Source organism: Rhynchophorus ferrugineus, unplaced genomic scaffold (genome assembly GCF_030347505.1).
Source record: "Rhynchophorus ferrugineus isolate W39M unplaced genomic scaffold, kcgeb_rfMv2 rfM8, whole genome shotgun sequence".
In the NCBI taxonomy this organism is placed as follows: Eukaryota; Metazoa; Arthropoda; class Insecta; order Coleoptera; family Curculionidae; genus Rhynchophorus; species Rhynchophorus ferrugineus.
Genome location: NW_027472587.1, coordinates 29,272,164 through 29,284,860, shown reverse-complemented (window position 1 = coordinate 29,284,860; position 12,697 = coordinate 29,272,164). Strand labels below are relative to the sequence as shown.

General features: G+C 32.1%; 1 protein-coding gene and 1 long non-coding RNA gene across 27 annotated transcripts in view; both read left to right on the top strand.

Moving 5' to 3' along the window:
* The window catches only part of Hnf4 (Hepatocyte nuclear factor 4), a 149,386-nt gene that overhangs the window by 116,474 nt on the left and 20,215 nt on the right, over positions 1–12,697 (top strand). The gene's annotated exons all lie outside the window — the stretch shown is intronic.
* On the top strand, positions 13–4,235 carry LOC143200720 (uncharacterized). Its single transcript, XR_013006793.1, has 3 exons — positions 13–2,379; positions 2,421–2,494; positions 2,558–4,235. It is a non-coding gene; the product is annotated as an uncharacterized LOC143200720 (long non-coding RNA).

The following is a 12,697-nucleotide window of genomic DNA, read 5'->3' as shown; positions in this document are numbered from 1 at the left end:
TACATATAATACATTATAAAGAAGTCTGGATAAGTATTTTTAAAATGGGAATGAAAACTTCATTAAATATTCAAACTACTATAAAACTATACGATTGAAATTGAATCGTGTGTGATCAAAAGTCCACATCAATGAACTCGTAGATCCATTATTATTATCCACTATTATTTCTAAACCTAAATATTAAGTCAGTACGATCTTAGACTATAAACTCTCATAAATCGGCTTTATAATGTTCACTACTTCGTCACAAAGGGTTTCAATTTGTTGATTTTTTTCTATTCTAGACTAAAAAACCGCCTGAAATGAACGTGATTTTGAAATGACTCAAAAAACACCTGGTTCATCGTTTCTGAAACCTAGTTTCTATTAAAAAGACATAGAAAATAATGACTCGCCATGGAATAACATACGCAATTGTAAAAAAACACCCGTCAAAATCAATTCACAGTCATTCACATTAAACTATGCAGTTTGTTAATATACATTATTTTTTATATTCGTGGATTACAAACATATATTTTTTATATAACAATATGATACAACAATAATATATTGATTAAAACACTAATTGTATTTATATAAAATATACATATTTTTATGTCCATGATATCTTGTTTCAAACAAAAAGCGCAAATGACTATAATAATGACTATAATAAGATAATTGATGATGAATGTTTCTAATGCACTTGGTTAAGTGGCATATGTACTTTTTCATGAATTTTCCTTACCAACAAAAATTAGGCAAAAACATATTTAGATGATGCTTTACTGGTCATACCTTTTTTAAACCCAATACTTACAAATAAGGGAGAGGGATATTTAAACCGTTATAAGCCAAAACCACTACAAAAGCAAAAATTTAACCATAACCATTGGAATGTATAGCTGCATCCATTATAACTTCCAAAACCTTTTGTTCTCAATGATTTAATTTTGAAGCGCATTGACACTGGATGAGTTTGTTGTTTTTAACCACAAAAACTTGCGAAAAAATCGTTTGAAGAAGTGGCATTGACCTCGGCGATTCTCAAGCTCGTGACAGTGTATCATCGTTTTTTATCATATTGGTCGGCGCATAATTCTAGAAATTAAGTGAGATTTTTAATATATATAACATAAATGTTGATTAGGAATCTGTATTATCACGATGAATGTTTACTTCGAACGATATTTTGTCGAAGAAGGATTGTTTGTTATTGAATTGATATATGTGTATGTCCAAACTATTATAATCTGTGTTTGGAATTAGGTCATTATAGGTGTTATTGAAATTAAGTAATATATTTTTAACACTTTCATTCTAAATAATATGGAACAACAAAAACATTTTGATTTTCCATTTATTAATTTTTTTCATTTATATGTTTTTATTAGCCACTGCCGGCTAACTTACCGGCTTTAGATTTTCTTCTAAATAACCAATACATTTTTTGTATTCCAATTTCAATACTTTTCTTTTCCCTTTGATGTGGTCCCTCCTCCACATCTATAGAATAAGTAAAAGAGTGGCCCAAAATACTGCCTTGCGGTACACTTGCTTGTATTTCTTCCATTGTTGTAGAAGTTTAAGAGTTTATATATGCGCTCCTTATGTCAGAACTAAATGAAAGATCATGATGCAAATTTACGAAGAAAATATCTTTGACATTTATCAGACATTTATTTTAGCTGTTAAATATAGCTATTAGAGTGGAGCTCTATTACTATGATTGCTAAATGTGGGATAACATCAGAAACCAAATCTGATACCCAGGAACAGCTACAGTAGTCTGTAGACTGAGAATGAAATATATTGGACAGTAAATATGGATGGAAATAAATAATACCAGGTGCAATAATATTTCCTTAATTTAAGGAAAAAACTATCCTCTTTCGCAAATAACATGTAAATAGCTAGTCTATGTGTGTATAGCTGGTTTATGTTTATCAAAAATGGACCACGGTTTCGCTTTTTGCCAACAGCACCAAAAAACTCCTCACTTATTAATCTCATTTGATTTATTATTTTCTAATTGCTTCAATCAGCAATTTCAATTCACAAAACTCAAAACACGAAAACATCAATTTAACTCAGATGACAGCGTAGCTTGAAGTAGTGTTTGTTACTGCTTATTGCATCTTTATTATCATAATCTATGGTATATATTTTTTGTGAAATTATGTGTCAGTTTGTGAATTTTTTTTATAATGCATCATTACTAGAAGTTGATAGTAACTTAAAATCTAGATATTTATCTAGGAGTATACATTGGGCCTTATTTAGTCTACATTAACACTGCTTTTTTGAGTGTATATATGTTATCCAAAAATCTTCAGTATCAACTTGAAAGAAACTTCCAGCAAATCTCCTTGTGATTCTCTTGATTTTTCTTGAGTGACTTTCGATATCCGAAGGAGAATATGGAAATCTCTTAGGACTTTTGATATCCGAAGGATAGTGTCGATATCTCTTAGGACATTATTTTGAAAAAAAAATTCTTTGGCTTGATGTTAAATTTGATGACTTCATTTGACGCGACTAGTTTCAATTCATTTTCGGTTGGAGGTTGGAGGAAAAACCTCGGGAAATAAACTAAAATAAATTGTTTATCAGTTTTTTGTCCTAAGTAACTTTCAAATATCATTGTTGGATACTTTATGCACCATAAAAGTATAAAAAACGAGAATATTGGTCAAAAACATATTGAATATGTCCGTTGAACGTTTGTTTTCAACGAACTAGATAATAAAAGCGACAATAACGTTCCGAATGTGATGTTGTATTGTCCGTTATCAGTATGTATTCCAGTCCGATCGTTAAACGATGAAAATCGCGGAATGCCATGAAGACGAGAGGCGGTTTATCTCTTCGGATAAGACGGTTGCCGCGTGAACTTCGGTCTGACCTTCGCCAATTTCCGAGAATCTCCCGAGAAAATGACACAGAGGGACACGATTGCGCTGTTATGAAATCTATATCGGCCGTTATCGCCGCATTTTCGAAAAAAAATAACATTGTTTATGTGTGACCCACAATCAGCGATGGCGAACTCTACATTAAACCGATAGCGCGGAATGTGTTCTTATAAATTATAGTCGCAGTTATTTTATCCCTAAATCAAAAGATCAGGGAAAAAAGTCAGATAAACCGAAACCTTGGAATATTAGGTGATTATTTGATTATTTTTTTACATTAAACAGACACATTTAGTAAAAAAAATTGGTGCAATACATATTAATCGAAATATTTTGCATCATTTTCTACAACTGCTTTCTATCTTTCTACCAACGTGATAATAATTTGTTGAAAGAAGGATGCTGAAATGGTAGTTATCCAATCATAGATAAATTTTTGCATTTCTTGGACATTTTGAAACCGTGTGCCAGCCAAGTCATCAAAATCGATGATAAGAAAAGCTCTGTACATCCCTCACAACTCTGGTAACTGGCCGTTGTCATGCAATAGAATGATTTTGCGTCTAGAGAGTAACCCTATTGCTGGCCTTTTTAGTAACAATACGTCATCATTCAATTGACTTTGGTGGACATCTACAGTATCAGTTTCATTCAATTTTAGTAGCTCTTAATACACTACACGTTGCTGATTTCACACATGCTTAGCGAGACTTTATGGCTATGGTGTCTATGAGGATGGAACCACTTTTCATCTCTAGTCACAATACGCTACAGAAAACCGTTCGTTCTTTGCTTGGCAAACAAATAAACTGCGATCTTGAAAAGGTTCAAAATATCTTTCTCGATTAATTATGTGGTAGTATCCATTATTGCTCTTTTCGGATCTTTCTCATCGTCTGTAAATATTTATAAAATATTTTTAACAAAAAAAAGGAACCGTCTTCAAAAAATAAATAAGGGACTCACTAAAAAGTAAAAAATAATCAAACCTAGATTTTTAACACACAAAAAAAAGCGTTTTAAATAAAATATACACATAATAATCGGTGTAACAACTATATAAAAATAAACAAAAACCTTATTTAACTTATCTACCACACCTATTTTATATTCTACTATATACACACGATTTAGCTTAATACCTACCTATACCCATTCATCTATTTACAATATTATTTTAACTATAACCACTGATCATTTGTTACAAAATTATATTTGGGCACTGAGCTTTTTGTATTATTTGGGCTCGACACTAGCACTACTACTCAGCACTACTCGGGTCTAGATAAATACGTGAAAACTTTATACATGCCTTTGAAATTTGAGGTTTTCCCTCGATTTCCCCGGATTCCGCCATCAGATCCCGACTTAGTTCCAATGGGACAATCTCGGAAATAGTACACTTCCGAATAATATAAGAAAATCGGTTCGTAATTGACATAGAAATCGGCGAGCATACGTTAAAAAATATGTTTATAATCAGTCTCCATATGTTTCGTATGTTTGTCAATGCAACGACATTTCATTGAAAAAAAACGAGTGTACGTTATAGAGATATACATTAGGTCCTTGTGGAAGCTCTGACTAGATGGACGACTGATGGTAATACATTATTTTTCAGTAATGGCGTAATGGAAGATATAGGTTTTCTAGATATTTGAGTTTTTTGTACAAATTCTAAGAGGGGAAAGGGCGGAGATAGTTGCTTGGAGCAGTTAATTTAAATGTGATAATATTTTCCAACGATAGTATAAGCGAGACGGAAATATACATATTCCTTCACGTACTTTAAAAAAGAAAAGAAAAAAATAATTACTGAATACTATTAACGTGCAATTTATAATTTCATTTTAAAGGAAGTAGAATTACTTTTCTATTTAAATGTTCTGTGAATTTCTAAAAAGGAATGGAATTTTTCTATGGAATGGAATAATACCCCACAAATGTTTTATCATATTTTAATATGTTAATTGCTATTTTTAAATAATATACTATAATAAACATAGATAATACAATAGAACTTAAACAAAATCTAAAAACTAAAGATGTACAATAACCATGAGTACTGAATAAACAAATAAAAAAAATTAAACACAAACCTAATCATAGAAAAAAAACTAATCCATGACATAATGAAAAATTATCGCACAATAACTACTCGAGCTTTTTTAACTAAAGTAAATGCTTTACTTATTATTGAACGGAAATATTTTTTAACAAAAATCAAGAGAGTAATCGAAATATTACCTATTATTGCCATAACAACAGTCAAAAGTATTTTACTATTTATCATTCCCAATTTTAATCTTTTTACCCTATTACAATAACAATCTTGAAAAATATCGTTCCAAAATACTGTTATATTAATATATGATATTTTGTTATTTACAATCAAACTACCAAAGAAATTATAAAACTACATGTATTACATATGTATGTAAGCATAAATTGGGCAAATTTTTGTCAAGATCGCGGCTAGGACGACAGAGCCAGAACGTTAAAGATCAGTCAAAGTTTCATTCGACTAGTAGAACCAAAAATAGTAAATAAAAGTACACGACTGAAACAGTCGATAGTAAATAGTAACAAAATCAGTCAGACCGAAAACAGTCACTGGTAGAAAGTAGTAAAATCAGTCGAACCAAAAATAGCGACTAAAACAGTCGATAGTAAATAGTAGTCAATTACTAAACACTCGATAGTTCCCAACGCTACTAAATATACCTCGTTCCCAAAGATACATATTTTAATATGTTTCAGGTATTACATTACTTATGTTTACTTATCATGACCCGTTTGATCGATTTTATATTAATGATATTGGTATTCTTGTAAGTCTATGACCCCTTGTGCATTGTATTTTAATCGAGGCTTCCCCCAAGCGACCTCTGAGACCTGTTTACGACATTATTTCCGAACCGACATTCCAGTAAAATTCAAATTTCTGAAAATATTTAACTATCAATTATTTTACATATGGCGAGGTATAAATAACCGGTGGCTTTATTTAAGCCATATCCGCACTTATCATTAGTTGACATCGATTGTTTTTTTTTATTATATATATTATGCAACTTAAACTGGTATAATAAGTATTGAAAATACGGGGTTTTACACCAAAAAATTAAGCTTTATTGTGAAAGAACGAAACTATGTATAACGATATATATCGCATTAAGTCGATAGCGATATATCGGTCTAGAACACACGAAAAATATTGGTTTATAATAATAGTATATGATAGACATAATCTAAAAACATTTAAATCATTTAAATATTCGCCATATTAAGCTAGCCACTACGCATTACGAAACACTGACGTCACTTAACGTTTCCTAACTAACTTCTTGGCATCCTTTGATTTTATATGGTTTGTTTATATTAGTTTTCACAGTTAAAAAATCGATATTGTGCTACCGAAAACCTAAATTTGACCAGAATCGATTCGTCAATAGTGACTGTACCGCGTGACTGATATAACGATTTTAAAAATAATACTAGAACTCTTGTAGAATCGATGTGAGAGATTACACTAGCCAGGAAATGTGAATAAGTGCAAGTAATAACTGTAAACAATACCCAATAATAGCACAATCGCCATTTGGGAACTCTGAATTTAAATACAATGCACAAGAATAGTATTATCGAAACCGAAGTGTTCGATATTTACAAAAACAAATTAAAATTGAATCGATGGCAAACCTACTGAAAAATGTTATGATGATTATTTTACGATACCGATGCAAATGCTTCGGTATTTGACAGAACTACCAAAATATCAATATTATATAGTTGATAGTAACACAACACAAAAAGGTTTAAATTATATATATTTGATGATGTATGTTTGATTTGATTCGTTCGACAAACATATCGTAACGCGCCTCCGAATTTGTTTCGAGTAATTACTTCTTTGAGTTCAAACATTCATCGAGCCATTTTGCGTGCTCCATCGATGCGAAGAGGTAGTAATCGGATGGAGGTAAGCCTGGAGTGTACGGCAAGCGCGATATAACTTTCCATCCAACGATTTCAACACTTCTTTGGCGGGTTTTACTGTATGAGATGGCACGTTGTCATACTGTAAAATCACCTTATCATGTCTTTGAGAGAATTGTGGACGTTTTTCGTTAAATGTTAACTAACCAGTATCAACTGATTTCAACAGTTCATAATGTAGGTCTTGCCTTGCAATTGGTTGATTGAATTGAATTCCATATTCAGATCCAGTTATTTGTTTTTGAGTTTATGTTCTAAAATATTGCATCTTCAAATGTTTTCTGTCTGCCAGAACTTTCTTTGTCTTGAACATTACAATCACCACACTTGAATTGTCGAAACCACGTCTAACATATTTTTATGGTTGGAATATTCTAACAGTAAGTTTCTGCCAACAAGCAATAACTTTCAGCGGCTTTTCCTCTTTTGATGGAACAAGAAAAAGCAAAAACCTCAACTTTTTCAAAAAATTATAAATCTATGGTGCAGTTATTTTGGTGGAACGTAACTTTTTTGGTTTTGAAGTTAATGTCACTAGATCATAACGTGATGTTTGATTTGATTCGTCCGACAAACATATCGTAACGCGCCTCCGAATTTGTTCTTCCATTTCTCAGCTGTACATATAGAATTTGCCTTAAACGCCATAGAGTAATATATAGAATGTTAACTTATTACAAATAATTTCAGAATCGTTTTGCCGTGGTCTCAGCAGGAAGGCGCTGAGAACGTCATTACGCTGAATTTCATCGGTTAGTTTAAATTACCATTAAAGGCGCCTAAAAAGAAGATATTTTAATAGGAAAGCATTTCATTGGTCGATGACTTCATACGCATCACATGACCAACCTCTGACGTCACATTCTACTGACCAATTAAATTTGAAATTAAACCTAAATGTATTTTTTCAAAATAATTTATAATTAATAATATAAATATTTTTTGTTGGAAAGGTTATCTCGGTTAAGGAGCCTTAAGCCAAAATATTAATTATAAGTATCTTAACCAATATACATTTGTTTCAAGTAAATGAACCCCTTCGAAATAATGTATGGCACTTTACAAGCAACTTTTTAATGGGTAACAAAAACTTTTCATGTAGTGTAATCACATTTACCTGTAATTTAATGTAATTTTGCCACCGCCCAATTTGGACACATTTTGGTTTTAAAGGATAGGTAATATTTTCACGATTTCTTCTGTTGTATTCCTATGAATAATATATATGAATACAAATGCTCTATATAAATAATTATACACGTACCAGGTAAAAGCAATGCTGAGTCACACACGCGCATCCTTAATATAGTTGACTTGGATTGTTTCTTCCCAGGAAAACGACGCCTGGTTTTTTTATTTCCGCACATATATGCGATACACAACACTTTTGAGAATGAAGATACATTATAATCAAATAATAGTGATTATGATTTAAAATACTGATCGTACTCAAAGATGGCGTCCGAAACAAACCAAAGAAACAAACAATCAGGTTACAGAAATTGGCCAATCAAATGCTTTTGTAAGGAAATTCAAATGAACCAAAAATAAGTGGTCTCAGAGTCAGCATTGGTTGGACCACGTAAAACATTTCCTCGATTTCGCCTATTTAAGCAAAACCTCTATATATACTCTGTGTTAAACGCTTACAAATGTCAAACTGGCATTAGAGTATCCTTTATTTGTGAAATGATTTCCTAACTTGACAGTTTGAGGTCGTATTTTTTTCTGTTTCTCTTTTTTCTTTTTCTAATACATATCTATGTGAGCAATATTTGCAACAATTGTATGCTCCTTAAATTGTGTAAGGATCTTTACAGATGTTTATTTCTCGTACACTTACAACAACTTATAGAAGATTCTTTCTTCTCTGTGTCCTCTTTTTCTGGTTCATGCCTGTATATGAGCAATATATTGTAACAATTATATACACAAAGAAGCAATCTCTTCAAAGAAACATACGTCATATAAATTTATGACGTCAAAACGTAGCAATGTTGCCGCATCAACTCTGAGTTTTAGATACAATTTATATTAACATCATTATAGTACATCTAATGCATATATTTTCGAATAATTTAAACTGCAGTTAATTATACAGCCACAATAGTTTATAGGTTAGAGTTGTTTAACATTTCACATATTTGATCTCTGATAGAGCTAACGTCAAGCTGATCTTGATTCATCACCCGCTTGGCATGAGAACCATTTTTTTCGGTAAATCCAAGATTAAAATTCAAATTTTTTGATATTTTAATGGTCGTGTCCATACCAATATTCAGTGCAGCTACAACACGCTAAAAATACTTTCAATAAGAACCGTTGCAACTTAATATTTAACAGTACATTTTTTTACCTCTCTAACTTATTTTACTGGCAAGAGAGGAGCTCCATTATCTCATTCCTGTCCTGTTAACTGATTAGAAACGCAATCTGTCCTGTCTGACAAGCAAAACAAGCAAAGCGTTAAAACAACGTTTGCCACTTTATAACCTGTAATTGTTATAACTAATATCTTGCAGACATTTGACAACCGAACGACTTTTGAGGCTCATTTGTTTACGTGTTCGAGCGTATCAGACAGCATTGGAATTGGAATAATATGAAAAGGAAAATGTTCTAATATTATTTTTATAATCGTCGCTGATCCTTAATTATATTATTACGATGATAAGGAGGTATGATAATGTACAGCTTGTTCCCGTATGTCTTCAGGTAACACTCGTTTGAAAAATATTTAGAAAATTTCGACATATATTTACTTTTTTCGGTTCTAAAGGAATATTTCTAATTCATAGACGTGTTGAAATAGCTCATTTACTTAATAATAATTGACAATTTTTGTTTTGTTGAGTGCCCTATTATCAACTTCAAGTAATATTGTTTTATGCATATTTATCTATTTTTTATCGAAGATTATTTATAATAGGTTACTTATTGTATCTAATTTGGTATCTTCCATTACAGTTTTTATTGCCTAATATATTATTTGGTTGAATTGGAACAGCCTTAAATACAACGTGGGGAAAAAGTCCCGCTACCACTTTTGATTGCCTATAACTTTGCTCAAAGAAAAGATAAGCGCGAAATTAGTCTTCGTTGAAAAACTGCATTCAATAATTCAATTGTTCAACGAGTTGTGTGTGCTGTGGCCCCATCTGTCCTCTAGTCCTTGCTCTTCCATTTCAGGCACAAGAAAATTTCGAATCATGTCTTGGTACCATTGAGCAATAACAGTAACAGCAACACCTTGGTCATTTTCAAAAAAATAGGGACCAATGATGTTTCCAGCATAAATATCACACCATACAGTTGTTTTTAGTGGATGCAATGGTGTTTCATGAATTAATTTATGATTCTGTGTTTCCCAAAACCGACTGTTGTGTTTATTGGCGTGACCACTGCGATGAAAATGGGCTTCATCGCTCATTATCAATGTAGACGAAGTCTTCAATTTCATTAGAAAGCCTTAGGACTCGTTATTGTACTCAGCTCGTCTCCATAATAAAATTTGGACATCTACACAACATAATGTTTAAAGCGAAACTGAGCTAAACGTCACATAACCAAGATGACGCGAAATCAAAATGGTAGCGGGACTTTTACCCCACCCTGTACATTCTATAACAGGAAAATTAACATTATTAGTTTTGTTTCTTATATTTTGACCGAAGGAAGAAATTTACGCATTTAGCATTTTAATTATTGCAGACTCTCTATCAATGAATACAATTTTTGATATAATGTGAAGTGCTGTTCAGGCATGCCAGAAATTATCGACCTTAATAAGCACCAATTAGAAGGAGCATTGTTGTAGTTGTACATTGTATTCAATGCTTTACCCAAAATATCACTTTCAATTTGTAGTGATCTCCCTGATGATTCAGTGCGGTTTGAAGTTTAGACTCGTCGTTTTCATACATTTTTTGGATTCCGCCACGTTTTTTCTCGGTGATGCCAAATTAATTGTTTTTAAAGTTTCTAAACCGTTCCTAACAATTTATTTCACTCTACCGTGATATTGTAACACTGACAAAGAACTATCAACATTTCATTGTGTTTCTAAAAGTAATCGATATGTAAATTTCATTACATTAAAGAAGTAAAAAAAAATATCACGAAATATCGGCTAAAAAATTGTCGATATTTTCTGGAAAAAAAAATATATATTGATATTTTTTCTGCATCCCTAATAGGTAATCCCTTTCCAGTTTTTTCGGTAAAGAAAACACGTTATTTACGATAATTAAAATGTATTTATTCAAAGTATTATACTTTCTATTTTATAGATTTTGCCCAGCTCCGAGCCCATTTATAGATGGCATTTCAAAAGAGTAATTACTACTTTGAGCTCAAACATTCATCGAGCCATGTTGCGTGCTCCATCGATGCGAAGAGGTAGTAGTCGGATGGAGCTAAGCCTGGAGTGTACGGCAAGCGCGATATAACTTTCCATCCAACGACTTTTTTGACGGGTTTTACTGTATGAGATGGCACGTTGTCATGCTGTAAAATCACCTTATCATGTCTTTGAGAGAATTGTGGACGTTGTTCGATAAATGTTAACTAACCAGTATCAACTGTTTTTCCAGATTTCAACAATTCATAATGTAGGTCTTGCCTTGCAGTTGGTTGATGAACCATGATGTTTTTCGCTTGAGATTTTTCGATAAATCCATATCCGGATCCAGTCATTTGTTTTTGAGTTTATGTTCTAAAATATCGCATCTTCAAATGTTTTCTGTCTGCCAGAACTTTCTTTGTCTTGAACATTACAATCACCACATTTGAATTGTCGAAACCACGTCTAACTAACTTTCAGCGGCTTTTCCTCTTTTGATGGAACAAGAATAGCACAAACCTCAACTTTTTCAAAAAATTATAAATCTATGGTGCAGTTATTTTGGTAGAACGTAACTTTTTTGGTTTTGAGGTTAATGTCTCTAGATCATAACGTGGTAAACTCAAGGTTAATTAAATATGTTACAAAAACAGGAAATTAATTACCTACACATCTACCTAATTAGGAAGATTAAGTTATGCTCTGAAATGAAACAAAAAAGTTGAACATTATGGTTGTGTTCTTGTCTATGAGGGGGGGGTTGGGGTCTTTTAACCAATCAAGCTATTATTAGGCTTAGACCCTTTGTCCAATGGTCCAGAGACACCTCAGTTAAATCCCTGACTGTGATTTATCAATCGTTGACCTATATTTATTATAAAACAAAACGTTGTATAACAAACATTAGACCTGGTGAGCTTTTCACAGACAGGACGCGAAAACATTCGAACGTTCGCGTTTTATTTTCGAAACCTGTTGACAACGATTTACCGAAAACATTTTTTTTTTGTTCAGTTACCAGTCGGAACTGGGTCATTTTTATTTTTGAGATATTGTTTGTTTCCATCAAAAAAAATCACTCCTCTCTCTCGGCTCGGTATTTGTTTTAAAAAAAAACCATAAAAACGGACAAGATGTCACAACTAAGGTGTCGGCGACTGGTCCGTGACATCAGAACGTTACAAAACTCAACACAAAAAATTATTAGCTGAAATAGACAGCCAAATAGGATGAAGATTCGTTTTTTTTATGTCCCACACGTGTATAATTAATGACCGAACATCATTATTTCGCATAACATAAAAGATTTATTGGACGGTCGTTTGTCTTTAACGACAAAAAAAACTCTAATTCTAGCGTCTTTCTTTGACAACCTGGATTTACAGAACGATTATCTGAAACTATTTAGTTACTGTTAATGATTTAAATGGTTTGCTAATCGAGTAGGATTGTCAAA